The sequence below is a fragment of the Corvus moneduloides genome, chromosome Z (assembly GCF_009650955.1).
Source record: "Corvus moneduloides isolate bCorMon1 chromosome Z, bCorMon1.pri, whole genome shotgun sequence".
Taxonomy (NCBI): domain Eukaryota; kingdom Metazoa; phylum Chordata; class Aves; order Passeriformes; family Corvidae; genus Corvus; species Corvus moneduloides.
This window is the reverse complement of record NC_045511.1, coordinates 8,211,571-8,222,118: the sequence shown is the minus strand read 5'-3', so window position 1 is coordinate 8,222,118 and position 10,548 is coordinate 8,211,571.

The following is a 10,548-nucleotide window of genomic DNA, read 5'->3' as shown; positions in this document are numbered from 1 at the left end:
GTACTCAGTGAATTTTGCTGAAATTTGTGTAATACCTTATAAGGGTATGTGGTTCCTGGTACTGAAGAGGGATCCAGAGACAGAAAATAACAACTCCTGTTATTCCAAAGTACTAAAGGCTGTCTTTGCAGTGCATTTTCAGTCTTGTTTCTTTACCTTTAAGAGCACAGATTACTTTTATTAGATAGGCAGACAGACAGACAGACAGATAGTTATGGCTAAAAGTACCACAACAGAAAAACAATGTTTTTCATTTAAATTGTTTTGCTTTTCAGTCAGCTTGTCTTACTCAAAAGCAACAGAAGACCCTTGACTTCATTTATATTTCAAAGCACAGTCACTCTTAGACATCTGTTTTGGTGGAAGTTTAAACTACTTTGCTGACTTTGTTGCTTTATATAAATGTTTAAAGACAATTCAATAAAGTGCAATTTCTTTGAGACAGGTACTATCATGTCAGTTTGAGGTAATCATGGCCATGCCTGCTTGCATGTTTTTAATGCCATTTGATAGGTGTCATTGACTTTTATGAAAATCTTTGAGGCACTTCCTTATAGACTGTGTTTGGAATTACTGTACATATCTCTTTCCTGGCCTCTGGCTGAATCTTACAATGTAAATAGGTTCATATGGCTGGCACAGAGAGGAATAAGGTGTGTATTACTAGAGCCAATACTTCAAAGGGGTATGCATGGTTTCAACCAAAATTAAGAACAGGAGAGCCCTACGCAGACACTTCTTCTTTTTTTATTTTTCTTTTCTTTTTCTCCTAGTTGTCTGTTTCAATGAAGAATGTATGGGGTGAAGCTTTCGAAATAATTATTTTGAATACTTTAAATAAAGTTATATGTTATCCTACTTGGATGGGGTTTTTTTTCTTTTGAATTTGTTTGGTTTGAGGCATAACAATTTAGAAAACAAATTAGGGATGTTAGAACTTCACAATAGATCTATTACTGCATTATCAGCATGTTGAGCCGAGGAAAAGACAAATGCCCGTACTTGATATTAAAAATGAAATAAAATTATTTAAAAATATGACCACCAGAAAAATCATATCAACTGTATAAATGCTTTAAAAAACATTGAAAAAGCTGTATACACTAAGCAACAAGCTTGACAAATATAATTATGCTGCTGGACCTACCCATAATAATTAATATCTTATTCACATTTAGAGGCAAGAACTGCAACAGAATTCATTATATGAAGTCCATACAACTTCTGATAAAACTTTATGCACTCTTAATGTCCTTAGAAGAGTTAAAATAAGTATTCTATTATTTCATTTCAGGCGTGGAATGAAAACTATGCAAGAGAAAGTTATTTTTAAAATGCTTTCATTGCAGCCAAGGAGACGCAACTGTTTGAAATGAGTTGCACTTGATCTCATTAGCACTGAATTTGGTAGCACTACTATAAAGTGTATACCCCAAATGCCGTACAGCTATGTTGTGTTTCAATCATAAATAGCCTTTTTTACTAGGGTCAGGCAAGAAAAAAATTATCTCAGGTTAGAATGGACAGACTTGAAGTATAGGCTAGAAGAGTACCATACTTACACACAGAAAGTACAGGAATTACAAAATTTTAAAAACTTTCTTCTGTAGTTTATAGAAAATTATTTTATGCCACATCTAGTTTTTTGGCCAAAGCTGTCCATTGAATGTCTTTTTTCCTCTCTTTCCTTTCTCCAGCATGTATTTCGGGTGCTACTTCTGGGGTTATTTTCACAGTATCAAATTACATTTTAAAGGAAGAAAAGAAGGGTTTAAGATCTGAGTCCATAGCAATTATGAGGAAGAAGCCCACATACAAGGTCTTCTGGAGCATCTGTTCAAAGGGAGGACAGAAGCCCTACAACAGCTTTTGGGCAGGCAGGATGTGGGCAGTCCTAATCCTCTGCAAGAATGCATACAGCATTTTATAGCCAAGTTTTTCTGGGATCATTCAATTTCTGCTACACCACCACAACAGAGGAATAATACACACTACCATCTAGACAGCAACACCTTTTGTCTAAAAGCAATTTGCTGGACACAATAATGCAACATTATTTTTGTCTCACCAATAATACATCCTTTCATTCCTACTACTTGTAAACAAAACAAAAAAGCACCAAAGTGGTTTTCCTCAATGGAATTTTGTGTGAGATATGAAACCAAGTAAGTAATGGTAATTATGAAGTGACAAGAAAAATAAAAATGTTATGCTTATAGTTACAGAAGGTGAAAATCCTAAAATACTGTCTGCAAATTGCGTGTCATGCTATATCTGATAGCTTTGGTCTTCCCTCAGAATATTAAGAAAATATGGCTACACCACCTGAAAGCAAATGTTGCTTTAATCTTCTCTATGCTGTGGAAGAAAAATCATCATTGGTTGCATCCTGTAGGTATGATCTATAGTGTACTGAAGTCTACAGAATCCATTATACTATTTCAGTGAAGAGCTGGACTAGATCCAATGCTAGGTGCTTTAGAAGTCTAATAAAGATGGAATTTGGTGGCGTATTTAAGACAGAAAGTCATGAGGACCTGACCTATAAAATAGTAAAGAAAGTTGACTCTTCTTAATAATAATAAATAATGTAAATAATGTTTGCCAAGACAAATTGGAAAGATGTTATTGATGCAAAAATTGGGCTACATAATACACCCAAAGAAATCGTGTGGGAGGCCACTCACATCAAAGCAGATGCTGAACTTTAGTTTGAGTATCTTTGAAACATTAGAAGTAAGCTAAGAATCATGTTATTTGAAAAAGTAAAGTAATCCATACATTTTTCTCTCAGATACTCTTAAATACTATCTAAATTACTGTAAATCACTCTGTTGCCATCTAAACAAAGACTTGGTGACCCTCACAGTTTGCTAACTTGGATTCTGTTCCACAAAATTATATAAAAATTTTGCTTTCAATATGGCCCACTCTGAAAAAAACCCCCTCAGAATTATTAATGTTATTGTGGTTTTTACTTCTTAGAGTTCTAATTATGCCATGGGTTTCTTTAAATAAATTTTAGACTTTTAAATTTGTCCATCAGTGTTCCCTTGAGCTCTTAACACTTCTGACTGTGTCCCTTCATTAGTCAATAACAGAGCAATTTACTGCTATTTTGAGTTAAACCTTGAACTGTAATTTTTGTACCTGAGTTGACTTGTTCTCGACAATGCTGGATATTTTTCTCCTCCACCACAAGCCAATTTTTTCTTCATGTTGTGATGGCGTATTAATGACTTTATTCCTTCCAGCAACCTAATTAACCACTTATGTAATTTGTGTCCAGCTACCTGCATAGGCACGGGATTGCGTTCCGGGTGGCTTAAACCTGAAGGTCCTGAACAGCTGGAGTAGCTTCTTGGTGGGCTGGGAATGCTAGACTTTCTAGTTAGGACTGAATTTATGTTGAGATATTGCCTGCCCTTGGAAAGAGGTCTCTTCCCAAATAAGTCTGCATCCTACTCCATCTAATGCACCAATACAAGATCAGTAAGACTTGTCTCATATTTAATGGTTTTTACTACTTAATTTAATTGCTTTAATTTACTTTAGTCTTAATTAAGAACATCACTAATCACTTGCACTCAAAACATTGCAAAACCTTGACATGAAAGGACTGTTCTCATCCAAACCCAGCCTTCTTTTCTAGGCAGGCAGGAGTGAACTGGAAATGGATCAGCCCCAGGTGTTCTCCTTGTGCGTGTGTCCAGCTGGTGCTGGTCACTGACTGCCCTGAGCTCTGCAGATCTGGGAAGCAGTTTCAACTGCAGATCCATTTTGGTAATTTTTCCACAGCCTGTGTGACTCCCTCCATGACCACAAACACTGCAGCTCCCCACAGCAGCCTTCCTGAAGTCCCCAATCAGTTGTATGTATTGCCTCTGATCTCAGTGTGAATGCTCTAAATTAAATGATAAATTCTGTCTGGAATCACCTTGGAATCACTTTACTCAATGGTTAACATATTTACCCTTCCAAGTGCACTGAACCGTTTTAGCCAGACAGATTTGAAAGAGAGAGCTGCTTCACAAGCTTTTTAATTGAAAAATAACAACTTAGGAGTGTAAAAACTCAATATTGACCTGTTTAGTATGCTTCAGTATAACAAACAGCATAAGAAGACTTTGAATCCAACAGACAGATATTCAACATTCACTTCTTATTGCTGTCTGTCAGGGACATACATCTGGTTTTTCTGACACACATTTTGCTTTTCCAGTACATAGCATTCAAGAAAAATTACCTGTTAAGTGATTATTTAAGTAAAATACCCATTTTCACATCCATTAATTAACATGATAGTGCAGTCCTTTGGCTAAGTCTCTTCATAAGGTTTCTAGAAACATGCAGCACAATATTGTATTAGACTGGATTATCTTCTTTTCTCCTCATACTTGTAGAATTGTGTAAGAACTATATATAGGAATACTTTACTGTATGCAACTAGCTAAAAGTAGCAGAATTTCCACCCTACTCAGAGCAAGCCAATAATTGCAGCATTAGACTTGGCACACTAAAGAAGACATGTTAAGAGCTTTTTCTAAAAAATAATTTTTTAACAAGAGTTTCTTGTGGTAACTTTAAGTTTTTTCCATCATGCTTCTGCATAATAGATATAATATCCCAGGACTTTGTTCCTAGATGCAGACCTTTTAACCTTTACATTCAGAAATGCAGAGATTTTTCTTATATTTCAAGTGACTTAAGGGTATCTTATGTCACAATTACAGAGGTGCAGGTTGACATATGTATTTCGGCTCACTGCCCATAGGGTATTGTTGATGTCACGAGGAAAAGGCAGGTGTTCTGCACTCTTTTACTGAAACTGCTCATAGAAGATTGGTCCAATTACAAATGCTCTTCAACACCTGTTTTGTTAATACCGAAGATTCAGTACTGAGCGTAACTTGGAAGTTTGTGTTGTCTTCACACAAAGGAGAAATCCTGGGCAACATAATTTGACCTTCCAGTTTTCTCTGATAAGTTTCTTGCTTATATTTCATTATAAAAAAAAATAAATAGACTTAAGTTTGCCTTCTAGTCCTAATTCTTGGTTTTGCACACAAGTTCATGTCTGTTACTGCCACCTCAGGATGCAATTTGTATTCTTATGAAGGGCCAGAAAAATGTAAATTCCTGCCCCCAGCCTGTGTGAACTGAGATGAAATACAAGAAGTCTGTATCATATAGGGCTATTCATCTTTGATTTGTGAAACTGTGTCAGTGATTCAGAGCTCAACTGATGTCTTACAGCACTCATTACAGTTGTGTACTGGAGGCAGCATACCTCATCTGGATAAGGTGCAACACAGAGGTCGGGTCTGCTCTGTGGTCATTAAGGGTTCATCTTTGAAAGAGAACGAAGTGTTGGGCATTAAAGTGTCAGTTCACTCATACCTCTGGTACTTTCAGAGGCACACACACACATACGTATATGCTTTTGGAGCTCACATTTCAGTGCTTCTTTAAAAACACACTGAACACCATAAGTGCTAAATATGATGGTTACTATGATTAATAAAAAAATCTGATATCCTTCCAGATAAAAAGTTTATAGAGAAATGTAAAATTTTCCACTTTTTTTTCACAGTGCTTGGAGGCCAGAGGGGACCATTAGATCATCTAGATTCATCTCCTGTATGTCACAGGCCATTAACTTTCCCTAGTTACCCTGTTTTAAGCCCAGTAACTTGTGTCTAAGTAAATCACAACTTGTATATGGCTCCAACCAGGCATTTCCATCTGGCTGGTGTGACAAATGCCTTCCTCAGTCTCCCATGAACCCACATTTCCTATAGAAGTCTTCTTGCTGCTTGTAAGTTTCTCTGCAGAGTTACTATCCTGTAGAGGAAAAACAATAGCTCTTAGCCCAAACCAAGAACTGGTACTAGTTTTTCTCTCTATCAGTTTTATTTGTTTGTCTCTTTTACACATTGTAGTCCTTTGTCCAGGTCTTTATCCTCTATTCATGGCAAATATATGTGTTTGCCATAATCTTTGGGATCACACTGTGGTTCAAGGTAATTTTACAACAACTTTCTGTTCTCTGACCTCTTTTCTGGCCTATTCATTGAATATTTGTCTTTGTGGCTTTGAGATATGTAGGGCAGCGTAGGCAGTATACACCCATGTACTTCATCTCTGTGAAAACAAACTCTTGGTAATTAGTGGTTTGCTATTGAGTTGGTAATCCAGTGAAATCCATATTGCAGCATTTGTTAGGACTCTGCTGGCAGCATTTGGGTTACTGAACCAGTCGACTTACTGCCCAATGCAAGGCATGGTGAGAGGATGGGTGACGCTTTTGTTGCATCATGCTTGTTCTGCTTTCCACTTCCTGTTGCATGAGCTCCTGCTAGCAAAATATACCCATTACTTAGTTATCTTAGAAGGGACAGCATAATAAAAGCCTCCTCTCCTGGAATCATTAAAAGATATCCCACCCAAACAAGCCAAACATTGATGACCTGCCTTGCTCTGGTGTCCTTGTTGATGGATACAGCAGTTCGTGTGTACCTGTTGGAGAGCTAACATAAAAACAGGGAGTGTTTCCCTCTCTTTCCATATCGGTCAACCAGTCAATGACATCTACATGTGTAAAGAACCCCGAAGCCACATTGCAGAATCAATATAAACCAAACATAGTTTAGAAAACGAAATGAAATACTCAAGGTTAATTTTAGCATTTAAGAGAATAATAGGTCAAAATCACTTGTCTGTTTCCCAGATTATACTTTCCATTTTACTACACAGGTGTCTGTTAAGGCTGGCAAAAGCTCCTCTGTTAGAGAGTGAGGGAGGGAAAAGAGGAAAGCAAGAGTAGCAGGGAGAGGTGACCTTATTTTACCTTTTCTGACAAAGGCAGATAACATTGCTAGATTAGAGAGACGATCCCACAGGCTGCCAAAGGCTCTTTCCTTTGGCAATTGCCTCTTTCTGAACAACTCTCACTTTTAATTTTATCATCTTGACAAAGCCCTCAGCACTCATAGTTACTTCAGAGGTGGAGAAACTTCACATTCACAGTGGTACAAGGAGTTAGCATGAGGTCAACTTCTTGTTTTAAATAAAATGCTATGCTGAAGAGCAGCTGTAAGAAGAGCAACAATGAAGAGGGGTTCTATATCACTGATGCTACATGTACGTATAGGGTAGGGGGGCAGTGATATCAGGATAGCACAGCACAGCCTAGCAAAATCAGGTTTTTCTTGCATAAAGTGATAGATTATGCAGCAGCCATGTAAGCATCACCCTGAAGCCTTGGTCCTAACATCAGTTAAATTGCTGTTCTCTCATTTGTGCACTTCACTAGCACATTGCCCACTCATATAGTGCTCACAAAATAACTGCATAAGATAAAAGCTTTTAAGTAATTATTATGTAGATACTGCTTGTATCAACAGAGACAAAAGCCCTGTGAAAAGCTGGGGACGCTATATGATATCCACACAGTAGTTGCCGGTGATGCCTCTTCTCCTTTTCCACTTCTGTAGAAGACACAGGGGTGACTTTGAGTTGTCACCACTCATCAACTTTTCATGGCAATGAGGAGACAAAAGGATCCACTGACAGGTACAAAATGACAAAACTTTAGCTTGATGACTATGTCAAAATGGTCACCTATGAAGTCATAACCACTAATCTCTTAAATTTGCTGCAGACTCCAGGAGACATATGTACTTGCTGGTTATTTCAGAAGATTTTGCCCTTACTAGAGGGAGGCCATTCTTTTAAATGAATCCACAGGTGATAGTTCATAGAGCTGTGACAATCTAAAGAACTCTGTAATTACATTAAAATTTATACAGCCATGGAATTACTGGAAAAATATTTATACCACCTGTTTCAGTGCAGACAGCTATAAATTTTTATTCCCAACAGGACTATTAGTTCTTCTCATCATATTACCTGCTCAAAATACTAAGCGTATCATTGTTCAACAAAGCAATAGATAGGGTTGATCATTTGAATTCAAAAGGCAATTTATTGGGTTGTCTTTCTGCAATTACTGCCAAGATTCCTTCACATTAAAAAATAGTATTAAAAAGAAGAAGAAAAGGAAAGAAAAAAAAAGGCTCCATTCATTTTGGCACTACTACTGCTGAGTGCCAGCCAGCAGCAGTATCTGGCAGGGTGCTCTTGAACCACTCTCCCAAATAAATATAGCAGATGTCAGTCAGGTGTTTTTCTACCCATGTCCAACCACTCACCAAGGAATACGTTTTTATTTTAGGCCCACAACATCCTAGTGTAAAGACTTTTTTAAAAAAATTAGGTGTCCTAGCTGAATAGCAGGAATCATGGAACATTTGCCTTCAATATCTTATTTGGTAAATCTGAGTCTGTGTCTGAGCTCCTTGTATATCAGCCAGGCCTAACCAAACCTTACCATCTCATGTTGAAGCGTTGAGCTCTCTAAACTCCATTAAAGTGTTCAAGTTCCAGCATTTGCCATATTGGTCCCATTATTCTCCAAAAGCACTTGTAGACCCCACAGTGCATGGTGGCACTGGCTTTACCTTTGCAAAGCTCAGCAGGATCTGATGGTGTCAGCCCACAACACCCAAGACCCTGCAGCAGAGCTGCCTCCAACCCAGGGATTACAGTGAGCAGCCTCCAGTGGAGGTGAGCAGAGTGATCTCTCACAGAGGTCTCTTTAGTTGCTACTTAAATCAATGAGTTCATCTGCTTGTGTTGCTGCTTGCTTGCCGTGATCAAAAGGTTAGTTTATACACACACAAGAGCACCAGAGGTAATATTAAGAGTTAATAAGGGTTATGCTTATGGATTGCTTTATGTGGTTCATACATACACCAAATGGAGGTTTTGTGCGTTGCTGTGGACCTATCACTCCAAGCTTTTTGCAACAATTAGGCTTGATCACTGCAGTTCAACTTGCTATCATGAGATTCTTACTGTGCAAATGCAGCCAATTCAGTGCTACAGACCTCCCCTGTTTTTTAACTGGCATGTGATGATCAGCTTTTCCCAGTCACTACGCACTTTTCATACTTTCTTATCTTTGCATGCTACATAATGAACCAAGGAACAATTATATGTTAATTTTCCCCATCCTTTATATGAAGATATAAAACAGCCCTTGTTGTTCAAGTAGGCTACTCACTTCAGTGTTACTTGCCTCGATTTCTCAATACGCTGTTTTCACTGTACCTTTTTCACTGAGAGGGATAGTATTTCTCTTGTAAGTTCTACTCAATTTCCTAGCCAGGATTGCTGAGACACTGGTCATATGACCCTGAGATGCAGTCTTCAGCAGGGTTTGGGCCATGGCCATCTAATCATACCCTCTGTGAGAGTCACTTCTTGATGCACAGCAACTCCGTCTGCACTTGTGCCTGGGAGCTTCCAGGCACTAAAGCCAATTAGCAACGTATGGCTCAAGACTATGCCTCTGAAACAGGCTGGCTGCATGAAAACTGTCTATTGGAAGCAGTCTCTGGATCACTGAACTCCTAAACTGTGCCTCAGAACTGCTCTTGAGAGCACAGGGTGGACAGGTCAGGTTCATGCCCAGGACAGCTGTGTCCATGTCCTGGTGTTTGGGAATGTTTTGAAGCTTTCACCATTGCTGGCTGCAACACTGCTCCTGAAGTGACTTGCTCTAGCCATTTAGGTGACCCCTAGTTTGATCTGATGCCTATAACAGTCAATGTTTAGAGGCTCATTGACTCCAATGGACTTTGGCCTAAACATACAGATCTCTGGATTTCAGATGTTTCTGATTTGCAGGAGCAGGCAGGTTGGCAAATGTCAAAAAGGGACATTTGCTTCTGGCAGGAATCAGTAAAAGAGAAAGCCCCTGCCAAGTATGCTATTTACTGATCTACGTATTTGACCTGTCAGCACAGTGTAGTAGGCAAACACTCAAAGGAAACATGTTTGTGACATAACTTATTTTAGTAGAATTTTGCATTTACTACAGCAACTTGGTTTTATAATTTACAGGTGCAAGTCAGAAGGATGTTTTCCAAATGTACCCCTAGAGTTTTATATTTTATTTTTACTGTATTTTAAATGCCAAATCAAAATTGTCATGTTTAATTTACTTTATTCTCAGTGGTTTTGCTTAGATTTATGAATTACTTTGGATTAATTGGTGTATAGCATTCTGGTTTTATAGTGTAATTTGGGTGTGTCTGAGCGCATTCCATTTTATTACTTGCTTTAGGGTATATTTTGGATGAACTGTATAATATAAAATAGATTTGGTGTTATGTTTTATATAACGCCAGAGAAGGCACAAAAACTGCATTTAAGTTTCTAGCTTTGTGGGTTCCATGTCCAGAAAACTTTGAAGGACAAATCTGCTTATTTTCCATTTTTCTCAGTTTGTTCTGAGTTCTTCCATTTCAATTTTTCACAATAACCTTTGAATTATTGAAACCTGGTGTCAGTCAGAACAAAACTAGTAGTCCACCCTGAATGATAGTATAGATACCAGTATCATATCTTCCAAGACCCCCATTGAAAAAGTCAAATCAGAGCAACTAACCAAAGCAAAATGAATACCCCACATGAGGGCCT